The 20,226-nt window shown below is 32.8% G+C and overlaps 1 long non-coding RNA gene across 1 annotated transcript in view; it reads left to right on the top strand.

Annotated features, from left to right (window-relative positions):
• Positions 1-3,941: 3,941 nt before the first annotated feature.
• LOC129220271 (uncharacterized) overlaps positions 3,942-20,226 on the top strand; it is a 172,484-nt gene continuing 156,199 nt past the window's right edge. Inside the window, exon 1 of the long non-coding RNA XR_008580456.1 lies at positions 3,942-4,072. This is a non-coding gene — a long non-coding RNA (uncharacterized LOC129220271). The remainder of the gene's footprint in view (positions 4,073-20,226) is intronic.

Genomic DNA, 20,226 nt, shown 5'->3' with positions numbered 1-20,226 from the left:
GTCGATACTGACATCTTGGTCATCTGAATGAGTCGATGTTGATGGCGAACAGTGTTTCTTTATTTCCCTTCGGGCCTTCTTTTCCTTTGAAAATATGAATTTAGTTGGGAAAGAATTTGGTTTCAGCTGTCGCCGATTAGTGAAAGGCTGATATGTGAAGCAGTCTTCGTCGAAATGATCCGAGCAAATCACAGACGACGGCGAAGGCTTAAATCCTTGGCGTTTTATTTGGGCTAACCATTGTTTCACCAGTGCTGGATTCTTCAGCGGAAAACGAAAGAAAGTTTTACTCCTGCATTCGGTTTTCGATTTTGCATTTGTACAACCAAATGCACAACAAGAAGGCATTTTAAATAATAGAAGTAATCGTTGCTAGCTTCGCATTCACCTTCAGAGCTAGCGCATCGCAACTGTAAACAAAGCACGGAGTGTAGCTATCACGTGAACAGTGACGTCACGTGAATTGACCCCATACGATGGTCATTTTTGAGCTCCATAGAAGTGCGGAGAACGTGTCTTGCACAAATCTTAAGTGCTTTTAGTTGGGTCAATCCATACAGGTTCGACGGATGGATGCGCTCGAGCATTTTTAATTTTTTTGAAATTCATATCCCTAAAAGCTGCATATGAAAGATGTGTAAAACCTCTTTTATTTTTTCTCTCAACTTTGATTTTTTAGAGGTCATCAAAAGTGAATTTCATAATCAAAAATGGGACTTTTAAACCTTTGCATTTTGGCCAAAATCTATTTGAATTACATTTATGGCAGTTAATTTTACGCTTTGATGTTAAAGTGCATAAGACGATAGTCTTACATGCTGAGTTAAGTGGCTGTAATTTAATAATTAAAATAATGGCAACAGGTTAAAGTTCAATGTCAAAGGTAAAACTTTTACTCATTTCAAAGGGGGATAGCTCGCATACGAGACTGGAGCATAAAGTGAAATATCGCAAAAACTAATCACTGGAACCACGCTAATAAGAATATGTAAGTGTTGCTGTGTGTTTCTTTACCCTTTATAGATCACAGCTCCTCAAAAATCGGAAAAATGACAAAAATTACATTTTTAGACCCCTATAAACTAAAAGGGGATGGAATTTAAAATAAAATTTCTTGGCCAATTGAGTATTCCATTCAAGTAATATACCTGCTAAATATATTGTTTTGTGTATTTGGTTTGTAAAAAAGATACAGGTCTTTGAAATTGATTAATTTTGCTAGTTAATTCACACATTAAACAGGAATAAAAAATTGAAAACTTCATTACATCTTCTTAAATTACGTATATTGTGCTGTGCATAATATATTTTACTAAAAAACGTATTGTAAGTATAAAAAGAATTTTTTTAATTTGATAACTTAGAAATATTTGGACATGAGAATGAGTGGTTCATACTTCCTTGACAGCTTAAGTAGTTAATTTATAGACTATTCCGTTAATCTACACACACAAATGTTCGATACATACAAACATACGCTCTGTACATTAACTTAAGTAACTTTTCTTAAACATATGCAAAAACAATATCTACATAATAGAAGAAAAAAAATGCGTTTTTCATTTCTTGCTTGAGTAGTTTTGAGAAAATGAACTCGCATACTATAGTTCTGGTGGCCACATAGTATGTGGCGTAGTGAAATACTTTACTCAAATACAGTACAAAAATAGAAAGAACTTTGTTAATTTATGTAATCACGAAACATATGTCAACTTGAAAGCTGGATAGCATTTCTATGCAATATAACATGGTAATGGACAATATAACGGAATCAGAGGAACCGTAAAAGGAATTGATACTGAGACTAACTCGCAAGTCATATTTTAATTCCTACAGAAATGTATACCTTTTGCATTTTTGCTACTAAACATTGCATGTATTATTGTGAACGCTCAGTATATTAAACTAGCTGAAAAAATGATGCAAGAAAGGTTTATATATATTTTAAATGTTCAAAATATTGATGCTTTTGTATCTCTGTTTCTTTTTCCATAGCGCAATCTTAAAAACTGCAGAGATTGTTCATCGCTTTGCAAAGACTCGAAAACGCCGTCAAGAGCCTCGTAGGACAAGAAGTAGGAGACTTCTGCTCTGGGTTATTACTAAATCACACAGACATAGATAAAAATACTTTTTTAAAATCTGTTAACATATTTTCTTAGCCATTCTATTACAAACAACACTATGAGTATCTACTTTTTCAGTAATTGTGGGCTAGTAATGTAGATTTAGTTCACTACATTTTAAACGAGTTAGTGAAGTTTTTTAGAGTTCTTACGTAAGAACTTAAGTCTCTAAACTACTTCTTACTTAACGTCTTTAGGTAATTTCTTACGTCTCTTATCTTAGTATACGTAATAATAACTAATATATATATTAGGTAATGCAAAGGGAATATCCCGGGGGACTAAAAATACCTTGGTGACTAGTTCTTGCAGAACAATAATCTTTCAGAAGCCATGTTTAACTGAATTTTTCTTTCAAATCTGAGAAATAATTTTTCTTGTGCCGAAAATTGCTTTTCCGTCTCCTAAAAACTGATTTTTTTTTCGATCTCTGTATATATAAATTTGTCTCATAATTTGCACGGCTATTTATATTTAGTCCATATGAGATTTATTTTTTAAACTTTTTTTAGGTATCTAAAAAACTTGCTACCTTTTATACTCATTAGTAATCTTGCCTCTGTGTTTAATTACTTATTCATTCTTATTTTATTTTGTAATTTTCAGAAGTATCTTTTTCTCAACGTATCATTGTTCCACATTCTACGCAATATTGGGTTTAAAAAATATCATGTCATACAAATAGTTTTCGACTCCCTTTTTTACAACTATACGAATAGTTTTTGAATATTAGTAATGAGGCTAATCGAGATTATCTAAGAAAAATTGCTTAAATGATTTTATTGGTAAGAATTGCGTCATACATAAATTTGAAATGAACATAAAAAAACGTTCACAATTCTTCGAAACAAATATGCCCATTTACATACTTTAATAGTTTTTCTCTTTGAATGCAGTCATCAGAACTCATAAAAGCGTTTTTAAACAGCTGAACAGAACGAAGTTCCATTAAACCTTTACGGTTGTTTATAAAGCCTTTAATCCATTCTTGTTCTCAGCTCATTAACATTGTTACACTGCATCATTCCAAAGAAATAATTAGATAACCGTGCTCTTGATCAGTAACTAAAATTAAATGACTGAAAATGCTCTTTTGGTTACTAAGTCAAATCAATAGTTGCATCAACACTAATTAAAAATAATTCATTCACAAGGGTATACCGACAGCCTGGTTACGACATACAGAGATTGCAGTTTCCATTTTATTATAGGCTAGTAAGTATGGAATAGACGAAAGCGGAGCTAGAGATAGATGCCCTCCCATTGAAGCAGAGATAACCTACAAACTGGTAGCAAAAATTAAGTTAGCACAAAAGCGAGAGTCCGCAAGCAATCTTGCAGCTCAACTAATCAATTGCAATTAACGAATGACATATTGCTCATGATTTCTTTAATATTTTTGCCCAAACAAGATTGTTAGATTTTTTTTTCTGTGTGTGCATGTGACGTCAAACTGGTAAATAACGGATTCTTTTCATATCATTTCCCAAGGGGTTGGCAGTGTTCCTCAGGAAATGACCAGCAGAAGAATGTGGCTCCTGGTCTGCACGTATGAGACAGAGAAAGAAAAATTCAAACCAGCAAAAAGAAATGGAAAGAAAAATGAAGAGATGGGAGTATCCTCTCCTCATCCCCAATCCTTTTGTCTCGACGAGATCGGTAGCAGTAAAGCGATAACGGAAATCCGAATGATCGGATCGTCTGCGCGTGTTTCCGGATGTTCCCGACAGAGAGCGCAGCTAGCGCCTCCGAAAGGAGTTTTCCCTGCTTCGCTCCACCGCCAGACGAGGAAAGTGGCGGTAATCGCCTGCTTGAGCGAATGTTGCCAAATTGAAGAAGGAAAAAAAAATGTAGAGGAAGTAAAGGGAGTTGAGGTCAGAACCAAACAAGAAACGTAATGAGCCCCCACCACCTTTGAATTGAGCTAGCTAATGATGCCCGTTCTGGTAAGCCTAATTTCGTTTCTTGTCAAAGAATGCCGTGCTGGCTGCAAATAATATTCGAGTTTCTATTACGATAATAGGGCGTTTGTTTACAATTTCAATGGGAGAGGGTGATAAAAAATTACTTAATTATATTTTATCATTAATATATATATATTCTCAATAAATTTAAGCTAGTAATATTTTTATTCCGCCGAAAAAATATCCTAGGGGTTACAGGCCCCCCTCGTGGGAGCCTGAAACCCCAAGAGAGCAAGTGCAAGGCGGTGAATAGTGGGATGCCTCTATCGTTATTTCCTTAGGGTGTTAGAAGGGAAATAAAATACCTCCTGCGGACCAAACAGGTAGAAGTTCAACCCCGCCGGGGGCTGTGGCAACCCCTTTTCCAAAAGTCTTCCAAGGACAGGGTCAACAACATTCAACCGAAAAGATAAAATAAGTTAGATTTTATTCCTTCCAAAGAAAACAAAACTAGTTTAAATTTGTTCTGAAATCTTGTATCAGTTCATTTTAAAGTTTAATGAATTGAAAGTTTAATTAAAATGTTTTCTATTTCATAATCTCATTCCATATATTTTTTTCGTCACACTAATTTTCTGACGCTTCTTATTCTATTTCATAGGTTGTTAAGCTATGTTAAATAATAAAAGATTGGGTTAGAATAATTTTTTTGTGAATAATTCTTCACTTGAAAAGTTAAATCTAGCTTTCCAACTGCAAAATGAATCCTTTGAGAATGTTATAGTTTGTTGTAGCAGTAAAAATCAGGCAGTTGTTTCGATTTTAATCACCTTGATGCAAAGGGGCGTAAGTGCCAAAATTGAAAATTAGGAGATAATCAGCACAAATGGCATGGGATATTTTCATCTGTTTTGTTGGGAACAGCATATTATTGGCCCGGTTAGGTGCGGCTGTTTTTACTTCCTTTTACAAAAAAGGAAGTATTGTATTCGCGAAAAAAATTTCACTCAAAAATCGATCTTGATTTCCATTTTGCTCACCCCCGAATGAATGTTGAGTTTTTTTCTCGACTCGACCACACGTGGATAAGTGCCTAAGAACGTATAGACGCGCGAAATATCCATTTTGACTATTCCCGAGTTAGTTCCAAGGAGTTTTCTCGTGACGTTTGTATGTACGTATGTATGTGCGGATATGCGTATGTATGTCGCATAATTCAAGAACGTTATGTCCTAGAAAGTTGAAATTCGGTGCGTAGACTCCTAGTGAGGTCTAGTTGTGCACCTCCCCTTTTGTTTGCATTCGGGTGTTTCTAAGGGGGTCTTTTGTTCCTTTTTGGGGGGAAATCATTGTTAATTTCGATTTAAACTTAAGTGGTGTTACAATTTGGCGGACATTTTGTGATATATTGCCAGTCTTTTGGTCGCCAAGTTTTGTCGCCAATTTGGTGACATTTGGCAATATATTTTTTTTTAATCTGGTTTAATTTGGCCACTGTTGGTGATATTTAGAGAGTAAACTATTGAATCACATTAAAATTACCATTAATGGGAAAATGACATTAAATTTGAGTAAAAGGAAGTCATGTGAGGCACACATCAGCTCGTTTCTATAAAGTATGATTTAGAAAAAAAAATCAATGAGAACCACTTTGTTTTTTCATCTGTACATGCTTTTCCCTCAAAGTTTAATTAACGCCCGCCTACATCCTTTTAATTTTTACTACCTCATTTCTAAAAACGCATCTTTATTATTACGAAAGAGAAAACAAAAAAGTGGATGTAAAGTATGTGCACAGCACTTCACATAATTTACCAAAACAAAAACTTTACTTAAGTTATTTTCGTAGAATATTCCTCAGGCATTCTAAAAACTGTTTTAACAGAACTGCTATACAGAAAAATTTGAGCACAGAATATATTTAATGCGACAAAATGAACTAAACACTCAACGACAAATCGAACTTAAATTATCTGCGTAAAATATATCAACAAGTGTCTTGAATTTCTGTCGTTTCAGCATTGGTGTAGATACTTCTTAGCTTATTGTAATAGAATATATTTAGTCGACATGATAAAGGTTTATCAGCATTTAAAATGAAACTATGGACCATTACAATTGTAAACAAGCGTTCAGTACAGTGCATATTAGGGTGGGCTGAAATAAGCCAAAAAAATTTTTTTTTCGAAATTAATTTTTGGATAGCGCGCAAAAGTTGCGTGAGCACTCACAAAAAATTTCTTGGATATTAAAAAATATATAGCCGGCGCTATTTGACACTAAAAAACCGAAAAAAAAATGAGAAAAATGAATTTTTGTCGAAATTAAAAAAAAAAAAAACTAAATTCCAAATATTTTGCTGGAATGCACCGAAAATGTTATATAATGAGCCAGTTCGAGCCCATAAAATGTTTCATTGATTTTAATGAGCATTTAACCGCTCCTTTCGGACATCAAAAAAATTGGAAAAAAATGAAAAAATATTGAATTTTTTTAAAAACCATTGTGAAAATTATTTTTCAAAATTAAATCATAGAATAATTAAATAGCACCATTAATCATAGTAATTATTATCACGCAATAATATCATACATTTTCTAGAATTACATATAAAGATAATAAAATTTTGAAAAAGAAATCTTCAAATTTGATTTATAATACCTTATGCATAATGAATATTATTTTTTGGAATAATATTGTCCCTTGTTATCAAATGATGGAAGCTCTTTCCTAGCTTGAAGTTTGGCACGACGAACTTATATTGCAGCTTCGGTTATTAGTTTCACACAACGTTTCACAGCTTCCGTGTGACAGGGAAATTTCTCGAAACAGCTGTAGGCTGTTCTTTGCACATTTCTTTCAATTGTTGGTCTTTTAGCTGCATTGTAAGATGTGGCTCTGGCTCCAATGAACTAAATCAACATAATCAATGGCTTCAAAATTGAGTTTACGACGCTTAAAAAATCGTAGCCATCCGAGTTCTTCCGTGTGACAGGGAAATTTCTCGAAACAGCTGTAGGCTGTTCTTTGCACATTTCTTTCAATTGTTGGTCTTTTAGCTGCATTGTAAGATGTGGCTCTGGCTCCAATGAACTAAATCAACATAATCAATGGCTTCAAAATTGAGTTTACGACGCTTAAAAAATCGTAGCCATCCGAGTTCTTTGTATTCTTATTTCTAGAGTTTAGAATGCACCTCACAGCTAATTCCCGAATGTATTTTCTTGAGTCAAACAACATTGTCAACAGTAGCTGTTCAGGATGAGCGAAATATGCATTATTTGTTACCTTATCCACTTTTCCAATAGCCATTTTTCTTACTGTCCTTTGATCAATAAGAAATTGTTTTTCTCTATCAGGGACTTTTGCTGTTTTTCTGCAATTACACGAATATAAATCTGCGCATTTGCAGGCACAAATGTCAAACAAAGTCGTAGCCTCTGCTTTAAATTTGCCTAGCTTTGATTGTAAAAGTTGCGTCTTTATATTTTTAGCATTTTTTGTTGCGCTATTATATTTAGAATAATAAGATAAAATCATAGTAATCACTCTCCTCATCGAAACAAGGGGAAGGGAAGCACGCCCCCAAATACTAATAACTTTGTTTGCAACTACAGCGGCCACACTTGCTGAAGATGGTTGCTTACTTCCTTCTCCCTTTATTTGCATCTTAGTGATTTGATAACATCTGATAATGCCGTTATATGTTGGAAGAAATAAAGCATTAGGGGGAGAAAAATCGCTTCCAGGTCCAAATAGAAGACTACTTGTGCTTGCTCGCGTTACTTTCTTTTTCGCGCGTTTCTACGTAACAGTCGTGTTGTATACCAAAACAAAGATAATAATGCAATGACATTCGAAATGTCCGGCTCCCGTTTAAAAGATTTCAGAGGATTCACATTTTTTTTCATACTAAAGAGCTCTATTTGTCAAACATATATAAAATAGTTATAACATAATCTTAGGAATAATAGAAGCAGTTGAGCGCCGTTTATTATCCAGGAGAAACAATTGGAACCGAAGATTAAAAAATTAGCATCTTATGTAACTATTTTTTTTTGGGTGTGTGCATTTTTTAAAATTGGCGAACAAATGTCGCATGAAATTGATTGAATTTTCACTGTTTTTTCTAAGTAACGTATTGCGTAACATTTCAGGTATTTACTTATTTTAAAACTACTTTTAATTTTTTTTTTTTTTTTTTTTTTCATTTTTCCCATGTTTCAGTCTTAAAGGAGCGTAGCTAAATATTCTACGAAATGTATAAAAGTCTTTGAGAATTTCAACTAATTCACTGACAGATACTTTTAATGTTTGCTAAACTAGCTTCAAACTTTTATTTTTAACCTCCCCCCCGACCCCATTTTTTTTTTTTTGAAAAAATGCATTTTTGTCCTTTTTTTCAGTTTTTCAAGGTTAAATAGCGCCGGCTAAATATTAAACAAATTTAGCGAAATTTTTTATGGGTAATAACGGGCCCATATAGCAACTTTTCCGCACTATCCAAAAACAGATTTCCAAAAAAAGTTTTTCCGGCCCACCCTAGTGCATATCCTGTTTTTACTTCCTTTTACAATAAAGTAAGTATTGTATTCGCGAAAAAATGTTCACTCAAAAATCGGCCTTAATTTCTATTTTTTTTTCCGACCCGACCACACGTACATATGTGCCTAAGAATGTGTAGACGCCCGAAATATCCATTTTGACGTTTCTTGAGTAAATTACAACGAATTTTCGCGTGACGTCCGTATGTACGTATGTATGTGCGTATGTATCTCACATAACTCAATAACGGTATGTCCTAGGAAGTTCAAATTTGGTACGTAGACTGCTAGTGGGGTATAGGTGTACACCTCTCTTTTTGGTTGAATTCGGGTGTTTCTAAAAAGGTCTTTTGCACCTTTTTGGGGGGAAATCATTGTTAATTTCGATGCAAACTCAAGTGGTGCTATAATTTGGCGGACACTTGGAGATATATCGCCAGTTATTTGGTCGCCAAATTTTTGTCACCAACTTGGCGACGAATTTGGCGATTTTTTAAAATTTATTTTTTAATCTGGTTTCAATTTGGCCGTTAATGGTGATATTTAGAGTTAGCTATTGAATCACATTAAAATTGCAATAATGGGAAAATAACGTTAAATTGGTGTGAAAGGAAGTCATGTGATGCACACATCATCTCGTTTCTTTTAATAATTATTTCGCAGAATTGTTTCCTACTTTTGAACTTGGATAGCTTGGAACAAAACAATAAACATTTCAATTATAAAAAATAATTTAAAATGATTTACTTGGAAATTTTTAAACAGAAATGCACGAAATAAACATTTTAGCTTTACAAACAACATTTGCTCGCATCACTTTGAATAGTTATAATCTCTTGTAAAATAATTTTCTCTGGTGTAGGCATAAACTCCTGAAATGCTGTGCTTTTTAATGGAGCGAGCTTACGTTGTGTTTTTCATCGTCTGAACTAGAACCGTAAACCATGTGGTAAAAATTTTGAGAAGGTCTGCTTGGGGTACTACTTTAACACTTAACCGACATAAGGGTTTAAAATATGTCTCCTTGTTTTTTGATGCAATGTTGTTTAGAAATTAAAAGTTTTTCTGACTCCATGTTTTTTTTTTTTTGCTTATTCTATCAATTTCAGTGACTAAAAGTAGTACTTTGATTGAAGGAAAGAACCCCATTTGGGAGTTACTGCTTTCTTAGTTAAGACGGCAGAATGCTTGTCGAACCCCTCTATAGCGAACACGGGATATAACTATCCCCGGTTGTAGCGAACCTTTAATATAGCCCCAACTGAAGCCATATGTTGCTAATGTATTTTCAAACGCTTATAACGATCTATAAATGGTGTAGAATCGGTTGAAGCGATCTTAAAATTTCTAAAATTTTGAACTTCCCAATTTTTCTATAGGCAAAGATCATCTCAAAGATCATCTTCGGCCATAGTTACCCCTTTTTAACCAGAATAACGCCAATTGTTTCTCTGACTAAATTTTATTGCGAACTTCATACTGATCATAGCTAATCAGAGAAGCAAAAAAAAAAAAAAAATCTGTAAATGATTAAGTTAAATTTATTATGAAATTTGAAAGTTGCGAAATCCTATTCTCAATTTGCAAAGAAATTTTCCTTTCGAAATTTACTGTAGTTTTTATCTGGAAGAATCGTAATTCTAAGGCAGCTGTCAGTGATTTGAGCAAAATTTTTACGGCAGAAACTAGATAAACAAGTTTTAGATTTGTTAAAAATAGTTGACAGAAAAATCAACGAAACCTACATAAAATTTTGCAACCAAAAACAACATTTTCCTACCCATATTATGGATAGCTAAAAATACGCATTTCTATACTTTAACAACTGAATACAATAATGGTAAATGTTAATATTTTACTTTACGTTATCCTTTTCACGAATAGAAACATCGTGCGATCATTATAAAAGTATCTTAGCAAGTGAGGACTTATTTTAGAAAAATCGGATGTAGCGAACCCTCTGTTGCAGCGATTACTTAAGTCAGTCAGCTGAAGGTTCGTTATAGCGGGGTTAAATTGTATTACTTTTTCTTCTTCTCCCTACCACCTAGCATAACCTTCCTTTAGTCGCACAATTCTTTCTTAAAAGGTTGGTTGCGTAGCACTTATAAGGTTTTTCCAGCTTTTGGAAATGTAAGTTTTTTTTTAAGTTTAAATAATTGTTGTCTATTTAAGGGCTACTGATGTGTATGATTAGTAAAATATATGAAGCTTTGCCACGTGGCTATTTTACCAATTAAAAGACTAAATTTTTCTGCATAAGGAGTAATTTAATTTGTTTAGAAGTTTCATGCTACATAGAGCTAGAATTATTAGACTACTTTCCCGTAAAGTAAAACAAAAGACGAAAAAAGCGTGAAAGATACCTTAATGCATCTTAAAAATATCGTTAAAAAAAAGTGAAGAATAAATAAAATAATTACATTAATATCGAAAAATTAAAAACTGGAAATTAGGATTCTGAGAAGAGGAAACTGTGTCTGTCGGTCTGTACCCCCCCCCCCCCCCCAATAGCCTTTGAGTGAATTTTCCGATTCAAACCAACTTTTTTTGTTCGAAAGACTTCGGCTAGGAGCCCAATTCCTAAATTTTACTCCTTAATTTGAACAATTTTTCGTTCAATTTTTAACAGCTGGAAATAACATTAGTGCCTATGGGAAAATTAAGGGCAAATGTAAATCTCAAGCTGGGTCATTCCATGCGAAATGAGCAAATCGGCTGTGGCTGACATGTCACAGATTTCAATGAAAATTTTTATTTAGGTAAACCATACATATCTATGAGGGAATGCAAAGTATGGAAGTTTAACAACTGTTTGTGGCTTTGTTATTGAAACTAGAAGTTGATGTTTACGCTTAGGGCCTGATTAATGTATCAGGGGGCCCTATGACAAACCCTTTTTGGGGGCCCCTAAGTAGTTAAACCTTACAGTTTTAGCAATTGCATAAAAAACAATTTTGGCCATTTGGGGGGCCCTAAAGAACGGGGGCCCTAGGCCATGGCCTAGTTGACCTATTCAGTAATCAGGCCCTGCTTACGCTAAGCCTAAATTTTTAGAGTTCATTGCTACCAGTTTGTGATTCAATAACTCCATAAGTTACAAACGTATACTTAAAAAATAAATATTTCCGCATTCTATAAACAATTCTCTATTGAGAAAGAGCAAAGTAAAAATTTTTCGGATCTTTTTTTGAATCTGAGATATTAACAAAGGTTGAAATTTTGCCAATTTACTTCAGATTTTAAATCACTCTTCCAGCTCTTTTAATGAAAAAATATCAGTAAAAATGATTCAGTTTGAAAAACTATCTATAACTATCTGCTCTAATTTAGTAACTGTTTATGAATTTCTTGATGACGAAATAAAATTGTACTTTAGAAAATTTATAAAAATTTCATTTTTTCCTCTGTTTCGGATGTTTTTTTGAGGATGAGGGAATGCTCTAAATTTACTCATTTTTTTTTACGTAGCATATTGAAGTGTCTTCTAGATGCTACTAAATTTCAATCATTGGTATCAGCGTATTTTTGTTACTAGAGTAACTTGAACTAAGGTAAAATTTCATTAGTTACTTCTTTTTATTTTGTAAGTTTAGCAAAACTAACCATTTCTTTCGTGTTTCATTTTCTCAAAAGCATGTTTATGAAGTACAGTCTGAAATGTACATTTTTTTAATTGAAATAAATGTTAGTTTTATTTGCTTTTGCATCATTTAGTCGTTTATCTAATTCTTTGAATTCTCGTAATTTCACATAAGGGTCAATCCATACAGGTTCCATACAGTATAAACTACTCATTCATGCTCAAATATTTCTAAGTTATCAAATTAAAATAATTATTTTGGAAATTACAATATGTTTTTTCAGTATAATGTATTATATAGGACACAATATACGTAATTTAAGAAGGTGCCATGACGTTTTCACACTTTTTATTTCTGTTTTAGTGTGTGAATTGACTAGCAAAATTGCTTAATTTCAAAGACCTGTATCTTTTTCACAAACCAAATACAAAAAACCATATGTATAACATGTATAGTACTTGAACGGAATATTCAATTGGCAACGACATCTTATTTTTAATTCCATCCCCTTTTGGTTTATAGGGGTCTAAAAATGTCCTTTTCGTCATTTTTCCGATTTTTGAGGGGCTGTAATCTATAAAGGGTGCACAAACACACAGCAACAGTTACATATTCTTTTTAGCATGGTTCCAGCGATTAGTTTTTGTCGTATTTCATTTTATGTTTCCGTCCCCTACGTGAGTTATCCCTCTTTGAAATGAGTAAAATTTTTACATTTGGCTTTGAACTTTAACCTGTTGCCAATATTTTAATTATTAACTTACAGCTACGTAACTCCGCATGTACGACTATCAACTTATGTTTTTTAACATCAAAGCGTTAAATTAACTGTCATAAATGTAATTCAAATAGATTTCGGCCAAAATGCAAAGGTCTAAAAGTCCCATTTTTGACTACGAAAATCACTTTTGATGACCTCTAAAAAATCAAAGGTCCAGTTGAGAAAAAAAAAATAAAAGTGATTTTAAACATCTTTCATATGCAGCTTTTAGGAATATGAATTTGAAAAAAAAAATTAAAAATGGTCGAGCGCACCCATCCGTCAAATCTGTATGGATTGACCCATAAAACAAAAAAAAGTTATTTTTCAGAATTTTATTTTACGTTTGGAAATCAAAAACCAATTTCGAGTTTCTTCAAGCAAATAGTAGAAACACAGCTCTATATTCTTGTAAATTTTTAAAGTTGTCTGAATTTTCCCTTATACTGAATTTTTGTGTCTATGTATCATCATTTTACAAAATATCACTAAGTGATATGTCACTAAAACTGATTTTGAAGACAAAGGAGTTAAAATACAACTTCAAAAGTAATATATTTCTTTTATGATACTTAGCACATTATTGGGTATTAATTTCATCAATGCTAATGCATTCCTTAAAGATTGAGATTAAAAAATAAAATGCTTAATTATGAGAAAATTGAAATTTTTTCCGTTTTTGAAATTCCGTTAAAAGTTAACTATAGTAACTTTGAAAATTTTACTGATATCAGATTAATTACCCTACTCCATAGATTGCAACAACATATAACTTTTATGCTTTCATTAAATAGTTAATAAGATACAAGCCTTCAAAAGTGCAGCATTTAGCATTTATGAGAATGCTGTTCAATTTGACCAATTTTCAATCGCATGTAACTATTCAAATAAAAAATGTTAAGCAAAAATATTTTAAATATTTTTATATAGGCATAAAAAGAACCTGTATACCAAATTTCATAAAAATCTGTTACCATACGGCCACCACTTTTTTGCGAATTTTGCTCATTTCGTATGGAATGACCCGGCTAAAAGGCAAATTTGCGTCGAGCCAATTTTATTGGGAAAATCTAAAGAAGAACGTATGCAGAAGAGATCTTTTTGCTTTGAACAATTTTTTATTCAATTTTAAACAGTTCAAGACGTTTCAACATTAGCACCTAAGGGGAAACGTAAAGTCAAGATAATTTCAGAACTTAAATGGAGACAAACTTTGTTGGGAAAAGTTCTTGTTGAAAAACAGGTGTAGAAAAACTGGTCTTGATTTAAATAATTTTCTCTTCAGTTTTGAAAGGTTCAAAAAACTTAATATTTATACTTAGAAGTAATAAAATAAAATGAGGTCGACGTAGATCGCTAACTTAAAGTGGATTTGCTTCAAACAAATTTTGTTAAAAAAAAAAAAAAAAACTCTTAATGAAGAGCATTCATAGAAAAGATGTTTTTGATTTAGCTCCTGACTCCGATTCCACAGCCATTTTAAAAAGCAGGACTGCGGAGTCGAAAGGAAAATGACCGACTCCAGTCCTGACTCAGACTTTAGGAAGTTTAGGGACTCCGACTCCGGCTTCTTTTCTCAAAATCAAGTCGCCTCCGACTCCGCAGCATTAGTTTTTACTATGAAATTATGATTGTTGTTATGACTTGTTTTTATTTTCATTCTAAAGTTTTGTTTATTTTTGGATCAGGAAAAGAAGGGAAATTTGGAGTCCTTTGTTTTTTAACAGAAAGAGTTGTGCAAATGTTTTTTTTTTTTTTGGACGAGAAAAGTTATTTATATAAATCGTTTTTTTCTTTTTGAAAGTGATTAAAGATTTTTTATGTAAAAAAAAAAAAAAATGTTATCATCATTGTTTAAAAGGTACTACTTCATTCTTTGTTCGTTTATTTATTTTTGACATGCCTATTTCATTAGATGACCGAAGCTTATTTTGTTTTTAGAAATCAGATTTAAAATGTACTCTATACGAAGAGCAAATTACATTTCATTATGCATTTAATTTAAGTTGGGACCAAAATATCTTTTGGTCAATGTATTTAAAAAAGAATAATTACCTAAGTTGTCCTTTTTACTATAAAATCCCTTTTCTGATGTTTTTTTAGTTGTCTTACACCAACAGTGCGTACTATTTTGTGTTAAAGTATTTCTCTGTTAGTTCACTCATAATATCGCCACACTAACCATTTTGTCCCAGAAATGACGTCGCCGCCTTAAACAAGTTAAGTATCGTTTTTCAATAATTAGCAACGTTGACATGGCTTACATCAGCAGCGTAGCTAATCTGCAGCGCAATATTTCTTAACTATTCTTAAGAGCATTTCCTTTCTTTTTAATAGCACATTTTTGTGATTATTTATATTTACTATCGGATAATTAGGTCTTTAAATTATGATCTACTTCAAAAGATAAATATATCTCTTCTTCAGAGTGTGTGTTATCCCTAATGCAAAGAAAAATTTAGGATACCTTTTAATTGTTTTTTCGCTTATCTTGCTATGCAGCTGTCGCCCAATAATATATCTTCACCGAATTTTGTACAGTTCCGAACAACGATTACTTTTTAGTTGAATATTAAATATGTAATTAGTTAAGCAAATACGTCTGAGCCGAATAGTTATTTAATCAAATTTTGAAACCCAGTTGTAGTTTTGCATCTGAATAATGTAGCAAATATGTCTCATTCATTTACTAGAAACCTAATGAACCAATTTTCATGAAACTTGACGATATACGTGAAGATGTGTATATTGGGGCAATAACTACAAGTTTTATCGCTTTAAGCATTTAGTTATAACAAACGATTTTTTTTCTTATTATTTACATGGTTTTCATAGTGACCTTGTTTCACTCATCGTATATGCGGAACCAGTGGCGGAAATTTCTCATGTGTGTGAGTATACGAGAGGAGGGGGAGTGGGGGCATATAACATTTTCCGAAATTGAAGCCCATAAAGCGCGATTTTAGTCGATGGGACATGTAATTGGACACGTATTTGTGTTAAATTAGGGGGAAAGGTAGATCTAAACCGCAGATTCCCACCCTGGCTACGTCACTGCTTACAATGCGCGACTTCTTACACATACACTCCTCTCAGATATACTGCCACTCAGTTCTGAAAAAAAATCTGTCCTCTGAAATTGTGGTTACAGTTGAAGTCAAACTGTATAGAATAAATGTTGGCGCTGGAGTAGTACTAAAAATGCCCTACAGACATACATGTTATTTACTTGTTTAATAGTAGCTGCATTGCCCGGCTTTTCACGGTCTACCAGGAAAATAAAAGTTACGTCAAGTGACGCATGTTCAACAATCAGGCTTCAATCAGAGAAAAATAATACTGTAAAATTTCCCGTCAAAGTAATAATTTTTAAGAAAGAAAACGGCAAATCAAACATTCATGAACAAATTAAACGCAACCCTCCATAAATACAACTAAAATCCTTGATTATTTTCTGCTGGCATTACAAAAAAAAAAGGAGATAAATAGCCCAATAATAATAAAAACGCGGACATTTTTACCTCAGAAAAAAAAAATTTAGTCACAGTCGAGGAAAAAAAGAGCAATTTTCTGAATGGTTTTATTCACGCTAATTTAAAAAGAGATTGCTCAAACGATAAATTTCCGACATGAAAATGCTGTTCCATTTGGCTTATTAACTGCTCTTTTGGTGATTTTACAGCCTTATATATATATATATTCGAAGGAAGTCCAGAGGTATTTTTCGCGGACTTTTGAATGGCGCTAAAATTAAGGTAGTCGGATAACTATTTCGGCTAGAAAGAGCCCTTTAATGCCATTTTTGGGCCCTAAAATTAAAATTCGAAAGGTTCTTTTTTTTTGCAGCTCGACCCCCCCCCCCCCCCTACGTTTCGTCACGTCTGCCCAAGTACATCCCTGCCAAATTTGGTCGAGATCTGACGTAAACTATGGATTTGTATAGGGAACATACATACACACTTACACAGATTTTCTTTGTTTTATTTATATAGATTTTCATGATTTGAAATATGCCATATTCTACCGCGTAGCTTTTGGTCATAAATGGGTTAAGCCCTGCTTGCAACTCGGGTCATAGTATGTTGTCATATCATTGTTATGAAAACATGGTTAATCCCTATCTATTTAATCTTAAATCTGCGTGTGTGTGTGTGTGTGTGTGTGTTTTAATAAGAATGATTGATTTTATATTTCTTTTGAATATTCTCCCATTTACAATGTCTCTTTGTGTAAATGTTATCCTTTGTAACAATTTCAGTTATTGCTTTCATATTTTATGTTCGAACTAGCAAACATACCTAGCGTTGCCTCGAACAGTAATAATATTTAGAAGCAATTTATACTTTCCTTTATTTTTTTAACTGTACTTCGCGGCTTCACCTGCGTTAGACAGATAGCAATGTATTAGAAAACTATTTTAAGTACATTACGCTATGATATATATATGATATATATTTAGTAAAAATAACACACACTTATCCCCCTCGATGTTTTCCGTTAAGAATGAAAATCAAAAAATAAAATTTTTTAATAAAAAATAATTGGAAACTCTTTATTTATAAATTAACTAATTTTTAAATGAGCCGGGTAATAAATGCTGAATTACTTCCTGCCAACAGCCGGGATTGAACCCGAAACCATTGGGTTGCTTGCTCAGAGCTTTAACGACTGAGCTATTCGCGCAACAAAAGTTCGTGCTATTGATGCAACGGAAAATGCATCAAGATTATTATTGATTTGATTTCAATTTATTGCTGTTTCACTCCTATTAGTCAGTACGTGATGTTACATAGCCTATACCCTTTTTCAGTAAATGGACTTTTCAACACAAAAATATTTTTTTCAATTCGAACCAGTAGTTCCTGAGATTAGCGCGTTCAAACAAACAAACTCTTCAGCTTTATATTATTAGTATAGTTGATATTATTAGTTTTCGAGCGTACCTCTTTCCAACAAATTCATGCAGGTTTCGTTTAAACCAGAAAAAGAGCATTTTTTTCGTAGGAAATACAAAATCAATACTCCTACGGGAAAAAAAAGAAAAAAGCCTACTTCATGTGCGAAATATAATGCCACGAAGCTAAACATCATTTTATGGAAACTATTTTGACGTTTAATGCGTCTCGATCGAATTCATGAAAAACATCTTTTTAACGGCAAATATTTTTTCATCTTCACTCGGTTTTTCTCATGCTACGAATAGTATCCAATTTGCTGGGCGTTAATTATCAAGACATAAAAAACCCGTCGAGTCAAAAAGCTCCGACAGATTTTCATCTGTTTTTTGTCACTAAATTATACTGGCAACGAAGCTGTAATAGGAAATCTTATACCTGAAGTGAAACTGTTTTCATTTCCGTATTCAAACAGTTTTTTTTTCTGCTCCTGTCTAGAGCGAACTTTGGTATTTTATTTCTACTAGGAAGTCGGAATTAGATTCGAATTTTTCTAGCATGGACATTTAATTACGGAGGTTTTAAAAAGTTTTTTTCCAGTATCATTTTAAATGGGTTACACAGTATGTTTTTAGCTTTTCGAGCGGGTGAAATGTAGAAGAAATATCATTTGAGTGATGTGATTGCGTTCATTTCGTTTTTATTCACTTCTCAATGTAATTTTAAGATCAGAAATTCCTTGAAAAAATAGCAAAGAACGATGTACATTTTATTGCTTTTTCTTTTCAAAGTAGTTGAGGCAAAAACGCTATAAAAGTTTAGTTCAAAGAAATTTATGTTAAACGAATTTTTCTGTTTTTGAGTGATTCAGAAAATAAGTTACTTTGATTTATAGAAAAGTTAAATACTAAATATGTATGTACTGTTGTTGACAAAAGTAGTTTAAAAAAATTATAGCATTATCGTATTTTTGCACCGAATTAAGTGTTTATAAAACTGCAATATTTATTCTTAAGTAACGTCTTCAATAGTTTTAAATGTTCTAACTCGAGTAAGGAAATCTAAGAAGTTAAGATTCGCGGTTTTAAAGTGGCTAGATGTTAAAAGTTTATTATCTTTAAATAACTATAAATGCTGTTGCTAAAAAACACGTTAATATTGCAAATTCTGAACTATTATTCTTGTTAAAGTTATTTGTTTTCCGTGATCTTTTCCAACTCTACATTTTTACAATGTTGGAGCAAAGTTAAATATAGGGGAGGGTGGCCCAAAGTGGGTAGATTTTCGAAGAACGCTCGAAAATTGTAGTTTTTGGATTTTTATCGCAACTATTTCGGTTTTATTTCCTAGCAATGTTTTTGAACTCAAAAAAAAAAGTGATTTTTGTATTATTTCAAACCCAATATTTCTATATTATCAAACTTTACAAGCATTTGAAAAACCCACTTTGCTCTACGAGGGAGCCCAAAGCGGATAAGCTTAACTAATTGTGATTTGGTACATTTTCCAATCAAATATGAAGTCATAAATAAGTAAAATAATTGACTAGCTACCAGCCATTATCAAAAAAAAGTAAAAACAAGTTGTACTTATCCAACTTAAAGTCAGCATGTGTAAAAAAGAAATAAACGAAATAACTATCGTAGTTTGTAGGTGGATGGTGTCAGAATAACGTAATATTATTGACAATCAAAAAAAAAAAAAAGCTGGTCTTCGACTAATCACAATTAACAAAACTTCACTTTATTTAGAAATGTAACATTTTTTAATTTATTTTAAGCCTGGTTGCACCATGCCGCTTCACTGTTCGCTTCGCTGAAACTGATTAAAACTCGGGTTTGTTTCTGTAAACACGACATACGTATGCATCGCCGCTTACGCACCCTGGGGGGGGGGGGGGGGTGCATACGAAGGCCTACTTGCTTTGGGTCACTCTCTCCAATGCTTGATTAAAAGGCCGGCAGGAAAGAGAAACATTCTGTTATAAAGAAAATAATGAGCATAGTTATTCTCACGCGTTTATACTTTTTTTTTAATGTGCGTGTTTGTATGTGTATCCCTATTTCTTCCGGATTGTGAATGTCCACTAGGTCAATACTATGTTGGAAACATGATAAGATTTAATTTTTGTTTAAAATCATCTGTATTACTTTCAAAATTTTCATTCTTAAATTAAATAAATTTGAAATGCTCTATCGCTTTTTGCGCAAATAGCATAAGTCAGCGAGCGATTGCGAAAGGAAACTTTAGTAAATCGCTAAGAAATTCGATAGACGTGCCGAATAGACCGAATGACGAGTCGTGACCGACTGTTCATTACCTCACACTTTCCAGCCGACAACACTTTGCGACATTTTCTCAGTTGTTCATTCGGAAAATGCTGATCAAAAATTTCCCTTAGAACTTAGTTTTA

The sequence above is a fragment of the Uloborus diversus genome, chromosome 4, assembly GCF_026930045.1.
Source record: "Uloborus diversus isolate 005 chromosome 4, Udiv.v.3.1, whole genome shotgun sequence".
Lineage (NCBI taxonomy): Eukaryota > Metazoa > Arthropoda > Arachnida > Araneae > Uloboridae > Uloborus > Uloborus diversus.
The sequence above is the reverse complement of the archived record's forward strand: the minus strand, read 5'-3'. Positions and strand labels throughout refer to the sequence as shown.